This window comes from Heliangelus exortis, chromosome 2, assembly GCF_036169615.1.
Source record: "Heliangelus exortis chromosome 2, bHelExo1.hap1, whole genome shotgun sequence".
Classification (NCBI taxonomy): Eukaryota; Metazoa; Chordata; class Aves; order Apodiformes; family Trochilidae; genus Heliangelus; species Heliangelus exortis.
In genome coordinates this window covers 147367977-147391446 of record NC_092423.1, presented here as the reverse complement: position 1 = coordinate 147391446, position 23470 = coordinate 147367977, and the positions used below count along the sequence as shown (strand labels likewise).

At 50.1% G+C, this 23470-nt stretch overlaps 1 protein-coding gene across 7 annotated transcripts in view; it reads left to right on the top strand.

The window, feature by feature from the left end:
* The first annotated feature begins 1716 nt into the window (after positions 1-1716).
* PTP4A3 (protein tyrosine phosphatase 4A3) overlaps positions 1717-23470 on the top strand; it is a 54420-nt gene continuing 32666 nt past the window's right edge. The window contains exons 1-3 of one of the 7 annotated variants that reach the window (XM_071738507.1): positions 1742-1877; positions 4419-4554; positions 6782-6811. The gene's annotated coding sequence lies outside the window, so the exon portion shown is untranslated. Of the gene's footprint in view, positions 1878-4351; positions 4555-6781; positions 6812-23470 lie in introns of all 7 variants that reach the window. The other 6 variants (XM_071738505.1, XM_071738509.1, XM_071738506.1 and 3 more) reach the window with 6 other exon arrangements.

The window sequence follows — 23470 nt, the reverse complement described above, 5'->3', positions numbered from 1 at the left end:
AGATCTGAGGATTTCTCAGTATTCAGCTGCTGTTCCTTCATCTCATGGTCTCTGTGTACGACCCCTGAGGAATCACCTCATCCCTCCATGGTTTTTTGTCACTCAAAAAACCCCTTTCCTACTGTTCCTTTAGTGTCTGTCAAGGCCTTGGCTGCCTGCACGGTGACTTCTGCTGAAAGAGTCCTCAATAAATAAGAAAGAAATTAAATTTTTGTGAGTTCTTACAGATATTTACAGCCACAAGGGGCCCCAAGGGCCTGTTCTCCCTGGGGTAGGGGAGATGTGGCTGCAGCACCATTACCCTGCCCTGCTCCCAGGCTCCTTCCTGGCTTTCCTCTCTGGCTTTCTCAGCTTCCTCCTTGCCATCTTTCAGTCCTTCTCCTTCTTCCTCCTCCTCTTCTTTTCCTTGTTATTCCTCTTCTTCCTCTAATTTTTATTCTTATTGTTGGTTTTCATCTCCCTTTTCCTCTTCCTTCTTCTTCTCCTCCTTCTCTTTCCTCTTCCTTCTTCCTCCTCCTCTTTTCCTTCTCCTTCTCCTTCCCCTTTTCCTTCTCCTTCCCCTTTTCTTTCTCTTATTTTTGTTTATCTTGGGTTTGATCTTCTTCTTCCTTCTCCTCCTCCTTTTTTCTTCCTCCTCCTCCTTTCTTCTTCCTCCTCCTCTCCTTCTCCTTCTCCTTCTCCTTCTCCTTCTCCTTTTCCTTTTCCTTTTCCTTTTCCTTCTCCTTCTCCTTCTCCTTCTCCTTCTCCTTCTCCTTCTCCTTCTCCTTCTCCTTCTCCTTTTCCTTTTCCTTTTCCTTTTCCTTTTCCTTTTCCTTTTCCTTTTCCTTTTCCTTTTCCTTTTCCTTTTCCTTTTCCTTCTCCTTCTCCTTCTCCTTCTCCTTCTCCTTCTCCTTCTCCTTCTCCTTCTCCTCTTCGTCCTTTCTTTCTCTTATTTTTGTTCTCCTTGGGTCTGTCCGTCTTGGGTTTGTTCTTCTTGTTCTTCTCCTTCTCCTCTTCCTTCTTCTTCTCCTCTGCCTCCTTCTTCTTTCTTCCTCCTCCTCCTCTTTTCCTTCTCCTTCTCCTCCTCCTTCTCCTTCCCCTTCTCTCTTATTTTTGTTTGTCTTGGGTTTGATCTTCTTCTTCCTCCTCGTCCTCCTTCTTTCTTCCTCCTTCTCCTCCTCTTCTCCTCCTTCTTCTTCTCCTTCTCTTCTTTCTCTTACTTTTGTTTTTCTTGGTTTTGTTCATCTTGGGTTTGTTCTTCTTGTTCTTCTCCTCCTCCTCTTCCTTCTTCTTCTCTGCCTCCTTCTTCTTTCTTCTTCCTCCTCCTCTTTTCCTTTTCCTTCTCCTTCTCCTTCTCCTTCTCCTTCTCCTTCTCCTTCTCCTTCTCCTTCTCCTTCTCCTTCTCCTTCTCTTCTTTCTCTTATTTTTGTTTGTCTTGGGTTTGTTCTTCTTCTTCGTCCTCCTCTTCCTTCTTCTTCTTTTCCTCCTCCTCCTCCTCGTTTCCTTCCTCCTCATCCCTTTTTCCTCCACTTCCCACTCCCATTCCCACCCCATCCCTTTCCCCCCTCCATTGGCCCCGCCCACCATACTTTATCCCCTCCCCTCCCTGCATGGCCCCGCCCACTCTCCCACCACCAAGCCCCGCCTTCTCCTTTAGCCACGCCCCTTACCCCTCCCCACCGTGCATCTTCCTCCCCATTGGCTGCCGGCACCCACGTGACTCCGGGCGGGTCTGGGTGTGGGCGGGGCCGGGGCGGGCAGCGGCGCGCGGTGCATGTGCGGGTGGGGGCGGCCGGCGGGGCTGGAGCCGTGCGGGGCTGGAGCCGAACGGACCGGACCGGACCGGACCGGATCAGATTGGACCGGACCGGGGCGGCAGGATCGGAGCCGCCGAGCAGGTCAGTGCGGCGGGAGCGGTGTATGAGGAGGGGGGGTCCGGGGATGGGGGGGTGAGGCGGCGGCACGTGGAGCCGCCCCCGCAACAATGCGGCCCCGGGGAAGGAGCGGGGGTTGCAGCGGGCGGGGAGGACGGGAGTGGGGGGCGATCCCACCCGCACCCCTTCCCTCTGTGTAGGGCTGGGAAGGGGGGTGGGGGGGATGGCGGCGGGGGGAAGGTTGCGATGGCGGCGGAGGGGAGGGCGGGCGCGGGGCGATCGTGGCGTGCGGGGGAGGCCGCGCAGGGCGATGCCCCCGGAAACGCCGGGGGGATGCAGGGGGGGGGGAGAGCGGGCGGGGGGTTCGGGGTTTGATAACCCCGGTGAGTCCACGGGTTGGGGGGCGTGCGGGGGGTAAGAACCCCCGCGGCTGCTGAGCGGGGGACGTTGCGGGGGCTGCGCGCTGCGGTCATCCCGGTGGTTGTAGGACGGGGGGGGCTGCGCGGTGCTGTAGCCCTCGTAGGTGAAGGGGGTGGGGGGGCTGTACACGGTGCATTCGTCCCGGCAGCTGCGGTCGGGGGGGGCTGCAGGGTGCGGGAGTCCCGGTAGCTGCGGGGAGCATCCGTGGGGGGGGGGGGGTGCAGGGATGCAATAACCCCAATAACTGCTGGGGGGATTTTTGGAAGGCTGCAGGGTGCAGGAGTCCCGGTAGCTGCGGGGAGCATCCAGGGGGGTGCAGGGATGCAATAACCCCAATAACTGCTGGGGGGATTTTTGGAGGGCTGCAGGGTGCAGGAGTCCCGGTAGCTGCGGGGAGCATGCGGGGGGATGCAATAACCCCAGTAACTGCCGGGGGGGGGGTTTTGGGGGGAGTATCCGGAGGGATGCAGGGATGCAATAACCCCAGTAACTGCTGGGGGTTTTTTTGGGGGGGCTGAAGGGTGCAGTGGTCCCGGTAGCTACGGGAAGCATCCGGGGTGGAGGGGATTCAGGGATGCAATAACCCCAGTAACTGCCGGGGAGGGGTTTTGGGGGGGCTGAAAGGTGCAGTGGTCCCGGTAGCTGCGGGGAGCATCCGGGGGGGGGATGCAGTAACACCAGTAACTGCTGGGGTTTTTTTTGGGGGGGGCTGAAGGGTGCAGGAGCCCCGGTAGCTGCGGGGAGCATCCCGAGGGTGGGGGGATGCAGGGATGCAATAACCCCAGTAACTGGCGGGGGTCGGTTTGGGGGGGGGCTGAAGGGTGCAGGAGTCCCGGTAGCGGGGAGCATCCAGGGGGGTGCAGGGATGCAATAACCCCAATAACTGCCGGGGGAATTTTGGGGGTGCTGAAGGGTGCAGGAGCCCCGGTAGCTGCATGACTGGGGGCGAGAGGGTGTACAGTGCAATAACCCCGGGGAGGGGGCAGGGTTCCGGGGGGCTGTGTGGTGCTGTAGCCCTCTGAAGATGCATGGGGGGGGTCGGGCATGGTGCGGTATCCCCGGTAGCTCTCGGGAGGGTCAGGCACAGCCCCGCATTAACCCCGGGAGCAGCAGTGAAGAACACGACAGCCATACGGGGTGGGAAGGGTGTCACCCCGATGGGGAGGCCATATGGGGAGGTACCACAGCCACCCACCCCACTGGGGGCTTTGCAGGGTGCTGCAGCCTCCAGCGTCTGCTGCGCTGCACCCTGGGTGCCACGCAGGGTGCATGAGAATTTTCAGGCTCCAGAAGAAAGGTCCTCAGCCCCCCAGGACACACACACACATCCTCTGTGCTGTCCCATCCTAAAATCCCGATGGATGTTTCCCACCTCTTCTGCAAGAAAGCAGTGTCCACAGCCTCTCTTGGGCCATATTTGAGCATTTTTCCTGTAAGCTGCTGAGCCTTTTAGTGGCCTGGCCGTAGTTTGGGGCATTTGGGAGGCTGCTGGATATTGTTGCAGGAAGACAGACCCAGTGCAATGCCTTTCCCTGCTGAAGGTGAGGTGGATTTTGCCTGCAACTGGAATTACTAATCCGTGCAATTAGCTGGAATCTGGGAAGTTTGTGCTGCTGCCAACTTCCAGTTAATTCAGTTACAGCTTCGCCTTCCTGCTCGGAGGAGCCGAAATGTAAACGGAGCAACCCAGTGTCTGGGTTGGTTTTTATGTGCATCCTTCTTCCTGAAGGAGGGTCAGGAAGAATACAGAGCTTTAATGAAGTTGTGATTTTGTTAAAAGCAGTGGGAAAAGAGTGGCGTGGATAAAGGGGGCTGTTGGGTTGGTTTTTGTGTGCATCCTTCTTGCTAAAGGAGGATCAGGAAGAATACAGAGCTTTAATGACGTTGTGATTTTATTAAAAGCAGTGGGAAAAGAGTGGCGTGGGTAAAGGGGGCTGTTGGGTTTTTGTGTAATAAATATCATCTTTCTCCCTGTCCTGGTGTCAGCTGGATTTAAATTCCCCTGTTATAGTTACAGGTAATTTTCTGGTTATTATTATTATTATTATTGCTAAGAGTCTATGCTGAAAATGCTACAGGTGGATTTAAAACTGGAGGCTTTTTATACCTAACCAGCACTCTGCACCAACATTTATACCCATCCAGCAACTTAATAGTGTGTGGACATCAGGCTTCAGAGTAAACTCTCCAGTCTCAGCTGCTTTGGGGGGATGTCAGATCCGAGGAGCAGCCGCCAGATTTGACACGTGGGCAAAGTGGAGGAAGAGACTTTTAACCTTTGGTAAATGCTCCAACCTGCTACTCATTCCTTTGGGAAACTGATACGACTTCTGGTAATTTCAGGAGGCTGAAAATAAGCCCTGCCGGCTCTGCTCGTGGAGAGTGCTGCTTGCAGAAGCAAAAAGCTTTTATTACAGCTATTTTAGTTGTTTTTTTCTTTTTTTAATGTGTGTCTTGATAGCTCAAAAATCACCTCCCCAGCTTCCAGTGCAAGGCAGTCCCCAATAAAAAGCATCCTCTGGGATCGACCTCCTAAGTGCATTTCTTTGATTTGATGGCACAAGTGCCTGTAGATATGTCAAAAAAAAAAAAAACAACCAAAAAACCCAAACTAAACCCAGCATTCCATCAACTTTCCAGCATAATCACCCCCTGCAAGCGATGGAAATCTGTGGCTTCAAATCCAACAGCACTTGATATTTAAAATAGCAAACAGTAAACACTGGCTCCTATCAATAACTTTAATTATGGTTGGGATTTTGTCAGAAATAGGGGTGTGTTGCCACAGGGAAATAAAAGTTTAGCATCCAGACGGGCTCAGTGGGGTGGTTGCATCTTTGGCTGTGGCGTCATCAGCTTTTATAGCATGAATTAAAATAAAGTAGGGTTTTAGCCACATAGCGTGCTGTTGTGTAAGAAAATGGCAACACTTTGGGCTGAGATCAGGTGGTTTCTGGGCACCACATGCTGTGGCGTGGTGGGGGACGTTGTTTCCTCAGCTTTGGATGGGGAAAATAAGTTTTATCTCTCTGAAGCTGAATCCCCTCTATGCTTTTCAACCATAAAATGAAGTTCAGAGGAAACTTCGTGTGTGCCACTGATAGTAAAAACAGAAGTAAACACCCACAGAAGCTTTTTTTTATGGTCATTTACAGAAAAAGAAAGTGCTGGTCCAGGGGTGGGTGTTCCAAACCTGGAAAATGCCCCACACCTTTTGCATCTTTTCTTTTCCCCTCTGATTATTATTTTTTCATTCCAAAATTCAGGGAGGGAAGCAGCGCCCCTCAGTCCACTCGATGTTAATTTTTGCCAAGTTATGCCACTTACTGAACATGAGAAGGGACTGGATTCCTGTGGCAAGCAGCCCTTAAAATTTCAACAGCTCTACCTATAAATACAGTTGCCCTGAAAGGCAATCTGGCTTTAAAAAAAAAAAAAAAACAAACCCACATACTCTTTTTTTAGTCTCACTGTATCTGCCTGACTTTAGTGCAATGCAGTGCACCTCTGGCTGGGCAGTGAAGGAGAGGCAGTGGGGAGCAGTAAGTCTTTTAATTCCTCTTGATAATTTTTGTGAAGAATGGCTGTAAACAGAGGGAAAATAAAATTATTTTCCTAGTAGGAGGCAGGATGATGAAGCCGGTGATGTGCAGCCATGTGACTTTTGCAGAGGGACCTTTGCTGATGGCTTTGGTTCCCCAGAAGCTGTCACATCATGGGGCAATGAGGGAGGAAGGAGCCTGAAGCATCTCTTGGGTGTACAGCAACATCCCGGGTGATAATTAAAGGGAAAAAAAAAAAAAATATTATTAATTAAATAAATAAAAAAAAAGCTGGCTGCCACCTCACCCGGGAGGTGTCTGGGCTCACCTGGCTGCTCTCTGATGCAACCTCGGGGTGCTCAGGGGCTGATTTTGGGCATGCCCAGGGTTGCCCAGGGACAGGCTGGCCCCAGAACAGCGTGTTCTTCTGGGTGCTCCTCCCCACCTATGGGACCCCCCCAGCAGCCCCACATGATGCAAGGGGCTGTTTGCCGTGGTGCACATCCCAGTGAAGAAGGACCACTGCCCTCAGGGCTGGGATTTAGCTGGAAAATCTAAAAGCAGGGAGGTTTTGCAGCTTGGCAACGCTTTTCAGCAGGCTCTACGCTTGCAGGGCGGAAATCCACCTCCGTAGCCAGAGCATCTTCAACATCAAGCCCTGGGTCACCTTGCTGTGCCAAAACCTGTTTCAGGATGGGCTCAGGAGTGCTGGGAAGAGGGTGGGAGCAGGGCAGGAGGTCTGGAGGAGAGGAATTGCTGCGTGTGCATTTCAGTGAAGTGCTGAGCCCGGGCTGCAGACAGGCTCCGCACGTGACCGTCTGAATTTCAGACCACTGCTGGACCACTTTGCCAACAGCATCACACAGCTCATCATCAGCTACAATATCACTTCTTTTTTTTTTTTCCCACCCTTTTTTTTTTTTTTCTTTCCTTCCCTTTTTTCCTCCCTGCCTGATTTCCACGCAGAAGCACGTAGGGTGGCTGCAGCTGCACGGGGTCTGTATCCAAACGCTTTCCTGGAAGGTTTTGTTGTTGTTTTTTTTTTTTTTTTTTTTGCGTGTGTTTTTTTAATATCTTAAAAAATATTTTCACTGCAAGTCTCCCCTATCTGGGCTGTTTGGATGTCAGGTTTAGTTTCCCATGACATCAAGCTATCAGAGGAGGAGGTTGGAAAGGGGGGAAAGGAGGGGCTGACTGCTCTTTTAGATGCGGCTCTCTCTGCAGCGGTATCGGAGCCAATCGATGGGAAATGTGTTCCCTCTCAGCTTTGCCAGAGTTCTCAGCGATTTCCTCTTTTACGTCACTGCAGTTCATAAGATGTTTAACTTGGGAGCTGGGGGCAATGTGGTGTGGTTGCATGTTGCAAGGAAGAGGAGGAGGGGGGCAGATGATGGGCTCCCGCACAGGCTTGTGCTGGGGGAGATGGTATCGATGCAACCTTCAGGCTGGGGAGGACAGCTGGGTTTGGAGTCAAACCATTGCCTTTCACCCTCAGTGAACCTGACCTGGCTGCATCTTTTATTATTTTTCTTTTATTTTATTACAGCAGTTATTATTTTTCATAGAATCATCAAATGGTTTGGGTTGGAAGGGAACTTAAAGAACATGTAGTTCCAAGCCCCCTGCATGGGCAGGGACACCTCTCACTAAACCAGGTTGCTCAAATCCTTTCAAATTTCCTTCTACTGCTGAAAAAGCAACTCTGTCCTCTGTATCTGCTGCATTGCCAGAGTCAAGGGTGCACCCCTTGATCTTTTTTTAACCAGACTGTACTTGCCCTGCTCGACTTTGACTTTTTTTTTTTTTTTTTTTCCTTTATTTTTGGCTCTCGAAGTATTACCCAAGACCACTTGATGGGTTTTTTTTTGGGAGGTAACAACTCAGGTTTGGTGCCTGCAGAGCCAGGAGGGTTGTTGACTGTGTTGTTCCAAGTCACCAGTTGATTTTTAGAGTTAAATAAAGTGTTACCCCTTGTACACGCCTTGACCAGAAATAGCGTCCAGCCCTGCCAGGGTTTGCAAGGCCAGCTTGTCAAGAGCTGGCGAGTTGGTCAATAAATGCTCTGAGCAGCACCCTTGGGAGTTTTGCACTGAAATGGAAACGCCTGTGTCCTTCAGCCCTTCTGTCCTTGCCAAGTTGTTTTCTTCCCCTCTCCCCACTCCTCCAACCTGCTGCTCAAACCCTTCTCCTTTCTGCTGTGTTTTTCCACGGGTGTCTTCAGAGCATGAGAGCTGGGAGAAGAAAGCTGGAGTGGGGCTATGGGCACCAAAACCTGGGGGCCTGATGTCTGTCAGCCCAACCTTTGCTTCTGGCTTTGAGGTCCCCTTGGCTCCAGGTGACTTGGTGGCTCCTGGGGGTGCAGGTGCATTCACATCCAGCAGCACAGGGCACAGGGATGCCTCTACCCATCACCCGACCCATCCCACCTGCCTGTACCTCATCCAGGGTCACCATCTCATTTTTAGGGTTTGAGTCACAGATCCCAGCTGGGGTGACCAAGATGTCCCTATGTACACATTGAAGGGCTCCATAATCTTCTTAGGACAGGGGATATGGGGCTTTTGCAAGAGGAACAACTGGTGGTGGCATCTGACAGTCTTCAAGCAGGATCTGCTGAGGCTTGGCTGCAAACTTCCTGTAGGAGATTTTGCTCAGTAACCCTTTATTTATTTATTTTCAAGAACAAAATGCTTCTTAAAAAAACAACATGCCAGCAGCACGTTGTGATGTTGGCTTGTATTTTTTTCTGGAGGCTCACAGCTCTGCTTGTCCTCCAGGGAAGAAGCAACCCAGTTGGGTGCCATTTCCAGCCCTCATGGGAACAGGGTCTTAAAAAAATAACCCTACCACATCCCATCTACCAATCTCACGCCTTCATTGCATGATGTGGGAGGTAATTTGTTTTTTTTCCTTGTTTCTGCCCTGCTCAACAGCCCTTTCTGTGCTGCCCCAGCAACCTGGGGCAAGGAGAAATTTGGGTGCAAGTCCAGGCAGTCCCTGCTCAGGCTGGGCAGCCACCCCGGGGCCCCCTTGATGTGAATGGGGTCAGCAGCTGGGAAATTGCAGAGCAAAAGTGCCTCCCTGGTAATTCCCAGCTGCTGTTAAAGCAGCTTTAAAATAAATTCCCTCAGAGAGCAATTCCAAGTATTTGAGGGTTTGAACTTTTCTGGAGAAGGGTTTGGGAGCTGCTGACTACCGTGCTGCACCCTGGCACTGGGGGGAAAAGCACTGAGAGAATTGTCCTGATTTCCCAACCTCTAAAAACCACATTTTGATTCTATGCAGTGTGTTTATTTGCTATCTGAGTGTGCAGCACCATGATCAGGAACAGAGCATTGCAAAGCTTGTATTAAAGTGGGAATACAGGTTGCTGAGCAGTGTCCTGGACTCGGTGACCATCACCGTGGTGTCTTACCTGGCCACCAGTGCTCACCAGGAGGGGTACAGCCTGGCCAGGCACCCCTCACCCCACGTTCCTCTGCTGGTTCTGCTTGGTAACGTGGGCACAACAGAAAACAAACTTTGCAGCATGTCTTGTTCTCCCAGAGCCCCTGAAGCTTGCTTAAAAAAAAAAAAAAAATATTTGGAGCAATGTGGTGTTTTTTTTCATTTTATTTTTTCCTTTTTTTTTTTCTCATGCTCATGAAAATTCTCATACCAAACCAGTAACCTCCGGTGCACCCAGTTCATTATTTTTTAAGGTGGTGTGAAGGGGCATTTAAGGGCAGATTGGTCCAGGCCAGCTTCCCAGCCTTTCTGTTCCCTCCTCTCCTGCACCCCATCGGTGCCAAATTCCAGCTTTGTGTGGTAGGCAGAAAAACAGAGATTTTGGTTAAAAAACAGGAAAATCTCTCTCATCCCCACTTCACCACCCTGAAAGGCTCTGGGTGTCCCTGTGCTACTTCTCTCTGGGGTGATGCATCCCAAGGGGTGCCACCTGCTGGGCACAGGGATGTCCCCATGACGCTGGGGACCCCAAGCTGGGGACAGCCAGGCTTTTCCTTGCAGGGACAGAGCTGGGCACCTGCCAAATTTCCCTCTCTGGGGCCCTGCCACCAGTGGAAGTGCAGCCAGGCTGAAGGCTGGTGATTAAACCCGTGATCCAGGTCACCTCCTGCCCCCCTCAGTGCCCCATATGATAAGGATGCTCCAAAAGAAGCATGGCCAGCAGGTTTGGGGGGGAAGAGGGGGTGGTTCAGCCCCTCTGCTCCACTTTTGTGAGCACAGGAAGGATATGAAATCCAAAGGAGATGATGAGAAGGCTGGAGCATCTTTCCTATGAGAATGGGCTGAGGTGGGGTTGTTCAGGCTGGAGAAGTAAAAGTTCTGGGGAGACCTGAGAGCACCTTCCAGTCCCTAAAGGGGCTACAGAAAAACTGGGGAATGACTTTTTATGAGGGCATGGAATGATAGGATGAGGGAAAGGGTTTCAAAACTGAAAGAGGGGAGATTTAAATGAGAGATTGAGAAGAAATTCTTTCCTATGAGCTTGGTGAGACACTGGCACAGGTTGCCCAGAGAAGCTGTGGATGCCCCATGCCTGGAAGTGTTCAAGGCCAGGTTGGCTGGGGCTTGGAGCAACCTGGTCTTGGTGAAGATGTCACTGCCTATCCAAAGGGAGTTGGAAATTGATGATTTTTAGGGTCTCTTCCAACCCAACCCAATCTGTGAATCTAAGTGCTGATAGTAGGGTTGCATCCAGGCAGGGAGATTGCACCTCTGTGTTCATGTTCAATGGGGCTGGGGATGAACTGAACCCATTTGGGGTAAAACCACCCTTGAAAACTCTGGCACCAGGGGATTCTTCTCCCCACACCCTTCATTGCTGCGGCTCAGCCTCTCCCAGCTCAGACTGATTTTGGTTTGGGGCTGTCCTTTGCTTTGGCAGCTTCTTAATTAACTTTTTAGCATGCATGTAATTTTAAAAATATTTTTTTCTGCATGAACATGGTGGAGCTCTTTCCTGAGGTGGGAGAAAGCCTTTCTTGGATCTTCGGCATGGGTAGAGAAACCTGCAGGTTTGCTGTTGATGGGACAGCAATGAGTGCAGTCCCAGCCCAAAGTCACATCCCCCAGACCACACACTTAGTTCTCTTGGGTTTTTTTTTCCTCCAACCCGAATCCCTCCAGCCCCTTAGGCTATTTTGTTGTTGTTGTTGTTGCTCCTCTCTGAATTCCTTCTAATTTGCGGGCTTCCTGCCAGGATACAACAGGCTATAAAAAGGGGACTTGTTCTTCAAGCTTCCCTCTGGTACACAGATCTGCTCAAATAGCAACATGCTTGATGAGTAGCTCTGATTCCTCTTGTGATTACTGAAATGTTCATAGGGTGCTTGAGCTTCAACGAGCCAGGTTGAAATTCAGAGAGGGCCCTAAGCCCAAAGCCCAGCTGGTGCATAAGCTCCTGTCAGCTGGAAAAAAAGCTGAGCCTTTTTTTTTTTTTTTCTTTTTAATCCCCATACTGCTTCCCTCTCTCCAAAACCAAATGGATGTGGTTTGCATCCCTCCTTACCCCACTGGTCCAGCTGCTGGGCAGGAGAACCTCATCCTGCTGAAGCCCCAGATCCACCACTGATTTTTGGCTGGTCTTAAAGCTGGTCTCTTCTCTTTCCCTTGCTTTTCCAGGCAGACACGATGCAAAACTCCCTGCTGGGTTCCTTCTTAAAACTAATGAGCCGTTTGACCCTGGCAAGTCCTCCGGGAAAGCCTTGCTGCTCACATGGATACAAATTGCTCTTGTTTCCAGCTTAAATTTATTTGTGGATGACTCGTACCCATTTGGCCTTGGTTCTTCTTGTACTCACACTGGCTTTTCACTCGGATGGCTTTTTTCCCTGCTCTAGTATTTATCCTCTGCTGGGCTATACTGAGTGCTCCTGGTTGGGAATGGGTTGAAGGGGGTGTAAAGGCATCTCTGCTTCCCCATCCCTGGGGTGGAGGTGGCCCCAGCAGTTTGCATCTGCAGCTCATCCTCCCACTGACAAGAAAATCCACCCTGCTGCCACTTGACATCCTCACCAGGGATGGTCCCAACATGCAAGAAGGACAGACTGACCATCCCTGCTGACAAAGGCTCTTGAGTTTGAAGCTGTCACCTAATTTCATTACCACTCTGCTCTTCCACAACGCAGAAGCAAAATTAGTGGAGGGATGGTTTGGTTTTTTTTTTCTTAATCATAGAATCACAGAATGGGTTGGGTTGGAAGGAACCCTAAGGATCATTCAGTTCTAACTCACCTGCATGGGCAGGAACACCTCCTACTAGACCAGGTTGCCCCAAGGCCTATCCAGTCTGACCTTGAGCACTTCCAGGGATGAGGCATCCTCAGCTTCCCTGGGCAGCCTGTCCCAGAGTCTCGCCACCCTCACACACAATATTTTTTTCCTAATATCTAATCTAAATCTCCACTTTTCCAATTTCAAGCCATTACCCCTCATCCTATCACTCCATGCCCTTGTAAAAATTCCACCCCCCCAGCTTTCCTGTAGCCCCTTCAGGGACTGGAAGGTGCTCCAAGGTCTCCCTGGAGCTTTCTCTTCTCCAGGCTCAACAACCCCAATTCTCTCAGCCTGTTCCCGTAGGAGAGGTGCTCCAGCCCTCTGATCATCTTCTTCATGGACCTCCTCTGGACCTGCTCCAGCAGCTCCATCATCTCCTGTTTTGTCCTAGCTGTAGCCTTCAGTAACCAACCCCCTTCCCTCTGCTTTCTCTTGCCCATCTGAGGTGGCAGCACAACCCCTCGCTCTCAGCTCTGCTAAGCTCATGCTCATCTCAGCCCTGGTCTTCTGCATCAGAAATTTCCTGGGCATGGCTGTCCCAGGCACTTTTCTCAAAGGCTGAACTGGATTTACACCACTTTAATTCATCAGAGCAAAATATGCACATGAATCCTCGTGAGTGGTCCCCTTTTGGGTGTGTTGGACCATCTGGGATGCAAAACATCTTAATTAAAACCTTATCCAAGGGGGTGTGAGGCTTTGTGCAGGAGACCCTGCAAAGCTCTGTGCTCAAAGGGATGGCTGGGAACCTGCTCTGGGGGAGGAACACACCTTGGTGAGATTTTTGCTTTCCCCCCAGGGGTGGTAATATCCCACCTTGGGGTCTCATCTCCCCCATTCATTCTTTTCCCTGCCACATCCAACCTCTTTGCTGTGGGTGTTCTTCCCATGCCTTTTTGCATGTTTCTTGGGAACTCTCTGCTTATTCCTGGTGATGCTGAGATGCTGGTTTGCCCATCCTGACATGGAACCCTGCCTTCTCCTTGGCAGGTGGAGCTCAACTGGTACCTTTGTTGGAAAGAGATGCTCCAAGGGCCATTGCTCAGCAGCTCCTTATTTCCTCCAAGTTTTCCTTTAGTTAGGAACCTGTGTTCATTTTTATTTTATTCCCATCCTGCCTAATCTGAAGTAGACCAGTGTGTCCTCTTTTGAGGCAGGATTTTGCCCTCTCCTTCAGTGTCCTTCCATCATGCTGTTCCTTCATTAAACTGTATGTAAATTGGCATCATCAAGGAGGAGCTGGGCTCTGAGGTTATTAGCAGGATTATTCTCATCTCTCAGGCTTTTCAGCAAAGCTGCCTGGATGCTGTAACACAGTTCCCCTGAACACTCCTCTCTGCTGTCAGGAAGAGCAATGCTAAATCTGGGACTGAGGATCAGCAGCAGATTCCTGGGAGGAAACCAGCAGAGCCCATCACATCTTTACACTTTAAGTGATTTTTGACCCCAAGCTCTTCTTCTCCAGGCCGTGGTTCTTTAGTACATCACGCCAGGCATTACCTTGCCTCCCAAATCTTTTCCAAGCATCCCCTGGGCTCCTTTGCATCCCATGCTTGTTGGTGATGTCTCTGTGTTTGCTTTTTTTCATCACGTTTTCTCGCTTCCCAAATCAGCATCCACAGCTTCCAGCACTCCTGGTGGGTGCAGCCAGGCATTTCTCCCCACAGCCCATCTCCCACGTGCCTCTTTCTCCCAGTTTATTTGATTTCTCACTGTATTTAAAGCCAGAGGTGCTCAGTGCCTGTTTTGCAACCGTCTGCTCCTATTATTAATTTCTTAGAAACCAAGGGGAAGGAACCACAAGCTATAAAGAGCTCGAGGTTTGAGGACTGGCTGTTTATTTGTTGAAGCTAGAAATACAGTGGCTGAAGAGAGGAAATCCTCCCTGCAAATGTACCTCAATTAAATTCAGGCTTGCATAAGTCAAACCTCTAGGGGTAGGGGGGGCATGGCTGTAGCAGCAGGCTGGGGTGAGTCCCTCCTGCTGGTGTTTGAAGTGGAGGTGTTATCACCCCCATTTATTGCAAATATACATCTTAGTTTTGCATTTTCCAGCCAGTTTTTGCATGCCTCACAAGCTGGTGTTATTGCACCATGAGCAGGGGTGTCCATCTCCCATCTCAATCTTGGCACCTTTTGCAGTGGGATTACTGGTGCCTGGTGACAAGTGGGTGGATGGAAACCAGTCCCAGGGGTGCAAACACTGGGAAGGAGACTGGGGCCACCCATTAGCTGCTGGGGGTGGGGGCATGCAGAGCAGGAAGGTGGCTCAGACACCAAAGCCAAAGATGCTCTGAAGCTCCAGTAAGACAAAAATCAGGTGCCCAGATCCCTGAAGGGAGTTGAGGACCAGTGAAGATGATTTTCCTCGGAAGCAGCAATTACCAGATGAAAGGGAATGCCTTTGACCAGGCGTTTTGGAGCATCTGTTTTGAATTTTGCTCCTGGGTTTGGGGAAGGCTTCTCACTGGGTTGGTGGCTGGGCAAGGCAGAGGATGTCCTTCAGGGGATAGGGATGGTTGCTTACAAAATATGTTTTGACACCAGGAGCCATTTCCACATCTCTCCTCCTTTTTTGCACCCGGGTTGTCAATAACTTCCCAAAGCCTTAATGCTGGGCACGAGCTGGGCTTCTGCTCGTGGCCATCTCCCACATGAAGCTGGGAGTGAGGGGGATGTGCTGATGTTTTTTTTTTTTTTCCATCTTGCCCCTCCTCACTGCAGAGGAGGCATTGGCATGTAATTACCATCGGCTTTAATCCAGCCAGACCAACTGTCTTTTTGGCAAACACAATTACAAGGGGAGCCAAAGGTTGTTGCACACCCTAAATAAAATCATTACAGCTCTGGGGCCTCACCCAAACACAGCCCACAAAGCATCCAGGACTGTCTTGTTTCAGTTTTCCTGAGCCCAAAAGACTTGGTTTGATAGCAGTGACCCATAACTTGATTTTTTTTTTCCTTACTTTCCCCCTGCAGAGCCACCTGCACACTTGTGGCCACCACAGCACCTGCCAGGAGTGGCACATCTGGGTGACATTAGTAGGTGTCCTGCTTTGGGCCAGGATAAAGGTGATTTTCTGTCTTGTACTTTTGCTTGCCATGGCCTGCCCATGGGATGCTCTTGATTCAGGGTTTTCTTGCTCAAATTATTGGTGGCTTCAGTTGAAACCAGAGGCAGGCAAAGGCACATAAGGAGGATGCCCACCTCTGGCAGGCATGTGTGGCACTTCTGGTGACAGCCACACACCAGGCTTCCTCGTGGACTGCTGGGAGATGCAACCTGAAGTCCTTGGATGGAGATACCAGGTACCAGGCAAGGTTCCCCTTAGCCTGGGAGCCAGCATATCCCACCAGGGCTTTTCTTCTTGCTCTGAACTGGGATTTGCTCCGAAACCCAGAGGATTTAACTTTCTATCCCTGAGCAAACACAGCCCCAAGTGATGCAAATGCATGACCTCACTCAGATCTCAAGATGAGGTAAATATTGCATCATCTTTAGCCTGCTTTGCCCCAGCCTGAGGAGCTCTGCCTGAAGTCCACCCACCTGCAGAGACAAGCCAGGCCAGGGAGGAGACATATGGTGGGAAAGGCTTTCTCCTTGACACCCACTTTAATTATCAGTGTCTTGGTATTTGCAGTGCAGTGGACGTTGGTGCTGTCCCCATGCAAGGCTGCTCTGATGCCTGGCATTCCCACAGAGCTGCCAACGGGGAGGAATTGGGTTTCACAACCCCTCTTTCCAGGCTCCCACAAGATTACTGGAGGGAGAGGAATGTGCTGGAGAAAATCTCCCAACTGCTGTTAAAAGGCAAAGCTTTCTCTGCTTCATTCCCCCACCACACCAGACACCCTCTCATGGCTGGCAGCACCCACTGGAGCCAGGCCCGTGTCACCTCGTCGTGTCACCCTGAGGTGCCTTTGCCCTCCCAGCCTCCCCTTGATGTGCAAATAATTGCAATTGTGATAAGCAGTTCTCTTTTATGAAGAAACTCTTTGCTTTTCCCTCGCAGTGCTCCTGGGACAGGGCTCAGTCACTTTTCTATCAGGACAATAAATCTCCAGGACACACCCTCCACGCGAGGCAGAAATGTCTCTTAAAAAATAATGGGCCTGCCAGATGCTTGTTCTGTCTGAGTGAAGAGCACGCCAGGCAGTTGCAACATCTGTAAATCACTTGCCAGGAGAGCTCAGGCAGTGCACAAATCTCAGTCGATTCCCTTTTGGGCCAACCCTTTCAAATCCTGGTGAAGGTTTCTGGGCTACCCAGAACAGAAACATCTTTTTAGCTGCGGGAGCCTGTGGTCTCAGTGGAAGATGCATCCTACACAGTTCAAGAAGAAAGGGGGAGAAATCTCCCTCCACGATCCTTTTGCTTCTGAAAGGCATGAAACCCTTGCCAGGCAAAGGCTAAGAGAGTAATTTTCTTGATCCCATTCTTTGTGGCCACTCTTGTTGGGAACATCAGATGATGCTGTGTGGTCCTGGGTTGTGGAGGGCTGTGGAGAAGCTTGAACTGGTTTGGTATTGGGTCATCTCCTCCTGGGTGGGGGGAAGATGGAAAAGGCTAAAAATGGGGATGGATTTCTCCAATTTGACTCCTCTGTTGTGTCTTCTTTGGGGACTTCACGACCCCAGTCCACGCCATTTATCCTACACCAAGAAAAACTCCTACGAGTTCTCCACAGAAGATCTTGTTGCATCTGGGGTAGGTGGTTGGGCTGTTTCATCCTCTGGTTTCTCTCCCAGGGTAGTTACAAGCATCTTGAACTCTCTCAGGTGCTGTTCCTTCCTAGCATTAGCACAGGGGAGCCCTAGCCAGAACCATAAACTCTTTTCCCAGCTACTGGAAAGCAGTTGCACTCCTTGGGTGTCTTTTCACTGCCAGAAGCTGGTAAGTAGATGGGTCCTGCACAAATAAACTTCTCAAGGGCAGGGAGTCAAAATATCCCTGGGCTTGTTTGGTGGAAAAAAGTTAACCAGCATGAAGTCTAGGAATTACTGCTGACCTGACTTTGTTAACAAAATATGACGTTACTGATTGCAGCTGCAGGCAGGCAAACAGCCTGGGGATATTTAGAAGGAGCTTGTCCATCACATCTCCTTGGGAGAAAATCTATTCAGGATCTTCAGATGTGCACCTAATGTCTTGGGGTTGGGGTTTTGCTGTTGAGAGATGTGCAGGGGTCTCAATCTCCCACAGTGGAGATTCAGCAGAAGTGGAGCTGGAGCAGTCAGAGAAGGATGTGAGGAGCCCCCTGAGAAGCCAGGCACTGCTTTGGGGTGAGCTGATATGGGCTCTGGTGATGGTAATGAGAGCTACTTTCATCAGACACATCCTGAAGCACTGTGCCAAGTTGTGGGTCCCTCAACATAAGGAGGACATGGAGGTGTTGGAGTGAGTCCTGAGGAGGCCCATGGAGGTGAGCAGAGGGCTGGAGCAGCTCTGCTGTGGAGCGTTGAGGTTCAACCTGGAGAAGTAAAAGTTCTGGGAGACCTTAGAGCATCTTCCAGTACCTGAAGGAGCTACAGGAAAGTTGGGGAGGGGCTTTTTACACACTAGAGTGATAGGCTGAGGTTAGGTTAGACATTAGGGAGAAATTCTTTGCTGTCAGGGTGGTGAGACACTGGCACAGGTTGCTCAGGGAAGCTGAGGATGCCCCATCCCTGGAAGTGTTGAAGGCCAGGTTGGATGGGGCTTTGGCAACTTGGTCTAGTGGGAGGTGTCCCTCCCCTTGCAGGGGAGTTGGAAATAGATGATCTTTAAGGTCCCTTCTAACCCAAACCATTCTGTGATCACTGGGTCTCTTAATCCAGGTTTCTGCTCTCAACCTGAATCCTACCCATCCCATCATTGCCTGGGCAGGAGCAGCAATTTTTTGGTGAGGTTGAAGTCCAGGAGCCCCCAGCACAGTTCTAAATCTTGGCAGCTGCTGAGTGCTGCCTTGGTGTTGGTGACACTGTCACCCTGCCATCCCCCTGGGGCCAGCAGCTCATTTTGGGCAACAGCACTTGATACCAGCCCTCAAGCAGGGCTGGGAGGCTCTGGCCCAACAAGACCACAGCAAAACCCACCCCCTTGCAGGAAGAGCTTGCTTTGAGCTACAAGGTTTCCTGTACCTTTGTGACTAAATGTGCTGGAAGCACCTTTAGTGTGTGTGTCAGGATGGTAGAAATGGGGCTGCCAGCAACCAAAACGGGCCAGTGCCCATCCCACCATCCTTTGAGGGACATGGGTTGCACCTGATGGAGGTGGGTAGCATCTAGAAGAGGTGGGCAAAGGGGCTGTGCCTTCACAGTTTTCCCTAAAAGGCTGACAAAGAACTCCAAGATAAGGTCAGCCACACTTAGAATAGGACAAGGGGTGATGGCTCTAAACTGGAAGAGGTTAAATTTAGATGAGACAGGAAGAAATTAGGAAGAGATTCTTCACTGTAAGAGTGATGAGACACTGGCAGAGTTGCTGTATCTGCCCCATCCTTGGAAGTGTTCAGGGTCAGGTTGGATGGGGCTTGGAGCAGCCTGATCTAGTGGAAGGTGTCCCCCACTCATGGCAAGGGGTTTGGAACTGGATGGTCTTTGAGGTCTCTTCCAACCAAACCATTCTGTGATTCTGTGATTTAAGTGGAGCCTTGGACATGTGAAAAGTGCTCAAGGTCTGCCAGGTTCTTGTAACCTCACAAAGGTCCCTGTAGCCCCAACATCTGAAGGCCACCAGCTCAGGACAGATGCTCAGCTTTGCAAAATTCAGGTTGTGCCATGTGAACGTGACTTGGGAGAGCCAAGAAGAGCAAGATCCATATTCCTGTTCCTCTTTCACAGCCTCTTGGCACAGTTTTGTTCAGGGTGAAGTGGCCACAGGGGTGGAGCAGTGCATGAGGCAGGAGCTCGGAGCAGCTTGACCGTTCTCTGCAGAGCAACCATGGCAAGTGGCCCACATTTCACAAGTGGGGTTTTCCCATCAGGCTCTCCAGCTGCTATAAATAACAGGAAATGTTTTGTCGTTTTCTGTTTCAGAGAAGGTCAGGAGCTGGATTCTGGAGTCTTTGGAGGTTTAATGAAATTGGGGATTTATGTGGCATACCTAGAAGTCCCCCAGGACACCCTCCCTGGGGCAGTTTGGTTCCTTGGATGGGGAAATCTTGAATGCCAGCTTTTGACACACCTTAGCCACACTTTATGAGATGTCAGGTTTTGCTGAATCCTTTACTTGCTCTTCATCTTCAAAGCCAGATGTCAGCTCTTGGATTGCTGCAGAACCTGCTCACAGGAGGACTGAACCATCATCTTCACGTTACAAAAAAAAAAGCTTCTGCTGTGGATCCCAGAACAAACACAGGGACAGCAGCCACTGCTCTCGTGCCCTTGCTGGGAGCTTCTCTTGCAGCTTCTCTGACTCATCAGCACTTGGTGTTCAGTTCACAGTCTGTAATTTCCTAAAATTTTTCTTTAGCCTCCTGCATCAAGGAGGGCTGATCCTTCCTCACCTCCCCTGGGGGAGTGATGGACCAGCTGTCTGACTCCTGGGTGGTTGGTCTCTGATGGCCAGAGCATCACATTTGCCAGGACAAAGAGTCCCTAAAAAATAGCAGAATTCTTTAAGCAGCCCTCAGCACAAACTGATTTTCTAGCTTTTATTCCAATTAGAATATTCACCTTGCAGTATCCCCCCCAAAACCCAATACCCAGTCAAGTTTGAGGTGAAGCAGGTATGCAGTGCTCTGCCATCTCTTTTATTGGGGTCTGCACTCTGTGTGTGTTTCCTTCAGCTGGTAGGGTCCTGCCAAAGCTGAATCTTTAAGGTTGCTGTTGTCCATTCTCATAGCCAGGACTTTGGTTAACATCATGGTGTCAAGGGATGGTTGGAAATGTCCTAAGGCAAAAGAACAGTCTCAGCAGGAACAGATCAAAATAATCCACTGCAGTCGATTAGGAAAAATTTATTCACCAAAAGAGTGGTGAAGCACTGGAACAGGTTGCCCAGGGAGGAGTCACCATCCCTGGGGGTGTTCAGAAAACCAGTAGGTATGGCCCTACAGGAGATGATTTAGTGGTTATGGTGGAGTAGGACTGAGAGTTGGACTTGTTCTTGAAGATCCTTTCCAGCCATGATGATTCTGTGATCTGTGATTCTGTGATATATGCACACCAAATCTAGGAGTTGTCCTACCATCCCTCTTAAGTATGGAAGGAGATTTCCATATGGGCACTGGGGAAATGCCTCCAGAAGTTGGATTGCTCCACAGCCATGGAAACTTCCCTTTCTGTCTCTATTAATTAGAGAGGGAACAAAGTCCAAAACCTGAAGGGTGCTGGCAGTGGTGGTTCTCCATTTTTTTTAATATTATATATAGAATCATAGAATCAATGAATTGGCTGGGTTGGAAGGGACCTCAGAGATCATCAAGTCCAACCCTTGATCCACTCCCACTGCAGTTCCCAGCCCATGGCACTGAGTGCCACATCCAGGCTCTTTTTCAATATCTCCAGGGATGGAGAATCCACCCCTTCCCTGGGCAGCCCATTCCAATGTCTGATCACCCTCTCCAGAAAGAAATTCTTTCTAATGTCCAACCTAAACCTCCCCTGGCACAACTTGAGACCTCTTGTGCCCTCTTGTCTTGCTGAGAGTTGCCTGGGAAAAGAGCCCAACCCCCCCCTGGCTCCAACCTCCTTTCAGGGAGTTGTAGAGAGTGATGAGGTCTCCCCTGAGCCTCCTCTTCTCCAGCCTCAACACCCCCAGCTCCCTCAGCCCTTCCTCACAGGACTTGTGCTGGATCCCTTCCCAGCCTCCTTGCTCTTCTCTGGACCTGCTCCAGCACCTCAATCTCCTTCCTGAGCTGAGGGGCCCAGAACTGGACACAGGACTCAAGCTGTGGCCTCCCCAGGGCTGAGCACAGGGGCAGAATCCCTTCCCTGGACCTGCTGGCCACGCTGTTCCTGATCCAGGCCAGGATGTCATTGGGCATCCCCAGCTCCTCTCCAACCTGGCTGGAAACCCAACCGGTGGGTCAAGGGTTGGACTTGATGATCTCTGAGGTCCCTTCCAACCCAGCTAATTCTATGATTCTATGATTCTATGAAATCAAGTGGGAAAATCCAGTCCCAGGAGTTTGCTCAGAGATCTCAAAAGCTTTTCTGGGTCACAGAGAACCACGAGCATCAGGACTGTCTGGCGAGGAGGCAGAGCTGCTGTCTGCCACCTCTCCCATTTCCCCAGCAGAATCAGGAATGCTTTGATGTCTTCTCCCCCAGCACCAGGATTAACCAGGAGTCAGACTCCTCCACTGCCTCCAAATAAATCTCCTAAACTCAGGCAAGCCCCTCTCAGGCAGGTCCCAGCATTCCCTTCTGGCAGGGTAAGGGTTAAAAATAGTTTCTTCACTTGCACCTGCCCTTCCAAAGCCAAGTCTATGTTTTATTTTTGCAGTCCAGATTTCCTCTCCTGGAACACAGAGAATAAGGACAACTAAAAAAAAATCACCCATCTCAATGGCAGGGAGTGTGGAAAATGCTCGTGGGTTGGAGGACACCTTAACCTCTCCTTCCTGCATGCTTCAAAACCAAGGCAGAAATGCAGCTCCAGGGATGGTCCTTAGGAAAAATATTGGATTTTGCTCCTTTCTCTGTTTTTTTTTTTAGACATTAAAGGGGTGGGAGGGCTGCAAAAATTAAAAATGGAATTATGTGTTTGCAAGAGTGTTTTATCTGTCTCTTAAAGTTTTTTTCTTTTTTGGGGGTGTCTAAGTAAGGATCCCTTGCTCAGATCTGTGGAGCAGTGAGGGAAGCCTGGCTCAGCCCTGCTTAAATGGTTTCAGTGAGGCTGAATTATTTTTTATAAAAGCCTCTGTGTTTACATTTCATAAGCTTATTTTAAAACTCATGTGTATACAAAAGCAGGCTTATTTATAATGCAGAATGGCCTGCTGTGTCCTTACCTGACTTAAATGTCAAGGAAGCAGGGTTGGGTTTTTTTTTTGTTGTTGTTGTTGTTTTGTTTTAACTTTTTACAAGTGCAGTTTAAAATAAAATACTGGTTTGCTGCAAGCTGGTGAATCTACCCAAGAGGGGTCAGGCCAAGGTCTTGTTTTCCAGCTGCAAAAAGCTATTTAGCTTGTTTGTGGAGCTTTCTCTTGCCAGCCATCATTTTAGGTTAATCTGTTAATGATGGCTATAGGTAACAAAAAACCTCATTTCTATCCCCCAGAGTCCTGGCAAGCCTATATTGCTAAAATCCCAACCCAACCAAGCTGCCCAGTGAATGTTGTTTGGGAACTTTCCATGGGGAAAGCAGGATTTGCTGGGTGACCCTCTCAGCTCAGGTCTTGGCAAGGTTTCTGGCTTCAAATCCCCCAGGGAATTACATGGGAAAGCTTTTTTGGGGGAGGATCTTAGCATTTTCTGCGTTCCCCTAGGGGAAAGGATTTTGTTCTTGGTTTTAACTGAATGAACTGGCAACACACCAGGAAGGTGAGGAGCACTTTATGGTGGTGCTGAAGGGTTACAGGTTGGTGTTGAAGTATAATGGGATGTCAGATGTGGACCTTAATGGCAGGATGGGGAAGGTGAGGAGAGCCTCAAGGAAATCCTAATTTACACAAAGGCAAAGTGGAGCTTTGACTGTAGGATGTAGCATCTTGCACAAGACACAAAAAGCCCTCATGTGTTTTTGTGCATATGCTTGGAGATGCTTTTCTGCTTCTAAAGAGCTTCCATGAAGCCCTGATGGTTGTGAAAGTGAAGCTCTGGGAGGTTGAGATGTGAGCAGGTTCCATTGATACCCAGGAAGGGGCTGCAGCAGATGTGGTGTGAGGGATGGTTTTCCATCCAGCTGAGCTGTCAACCAAAACTCTGACCACTGGTGGTTATTTAAAGACTCCCACGGTGTTTCCTGTGATGGGAAGGTGCTTGGCCCACGTTCAGGCTGGGTGACTGCTCTCTGCAAAGCCAAATAAACAGCAGCCACTTGAACTTTCCACCTCGTGGGCTCGGCTGGATGCCTCATCGTGGGGCCATGAGCATGAACCATGCTTTGGACAGGCTTTGTGGGGAAGCCTTCTTCAAGGATTCAGGGAGACAACCATGTTTTGGGGTTTTCCCATCATAAGAAGGATCACAAAGAAAGACTGTGGTGCTGCTTGGAGCTGGGAGGGGGCATCTGAGAAGTGAGATCTACGTAGGATTGGGATGCTCTACTTGTAGGTCTGTGTCCTTCAGTGACCTTGGGTGGGGCAAAGAGGAAATTATATCCTTTAACCAGACATGTAATTTAGGTGCTAAATTTCCTGAGAGGAGCACAATTCAAAGATCAGGAATCTTGTCAGTCCATCAAGGCATGGCAAGGATGCATGAGTGGAGTGACCATAGCATCTGCAG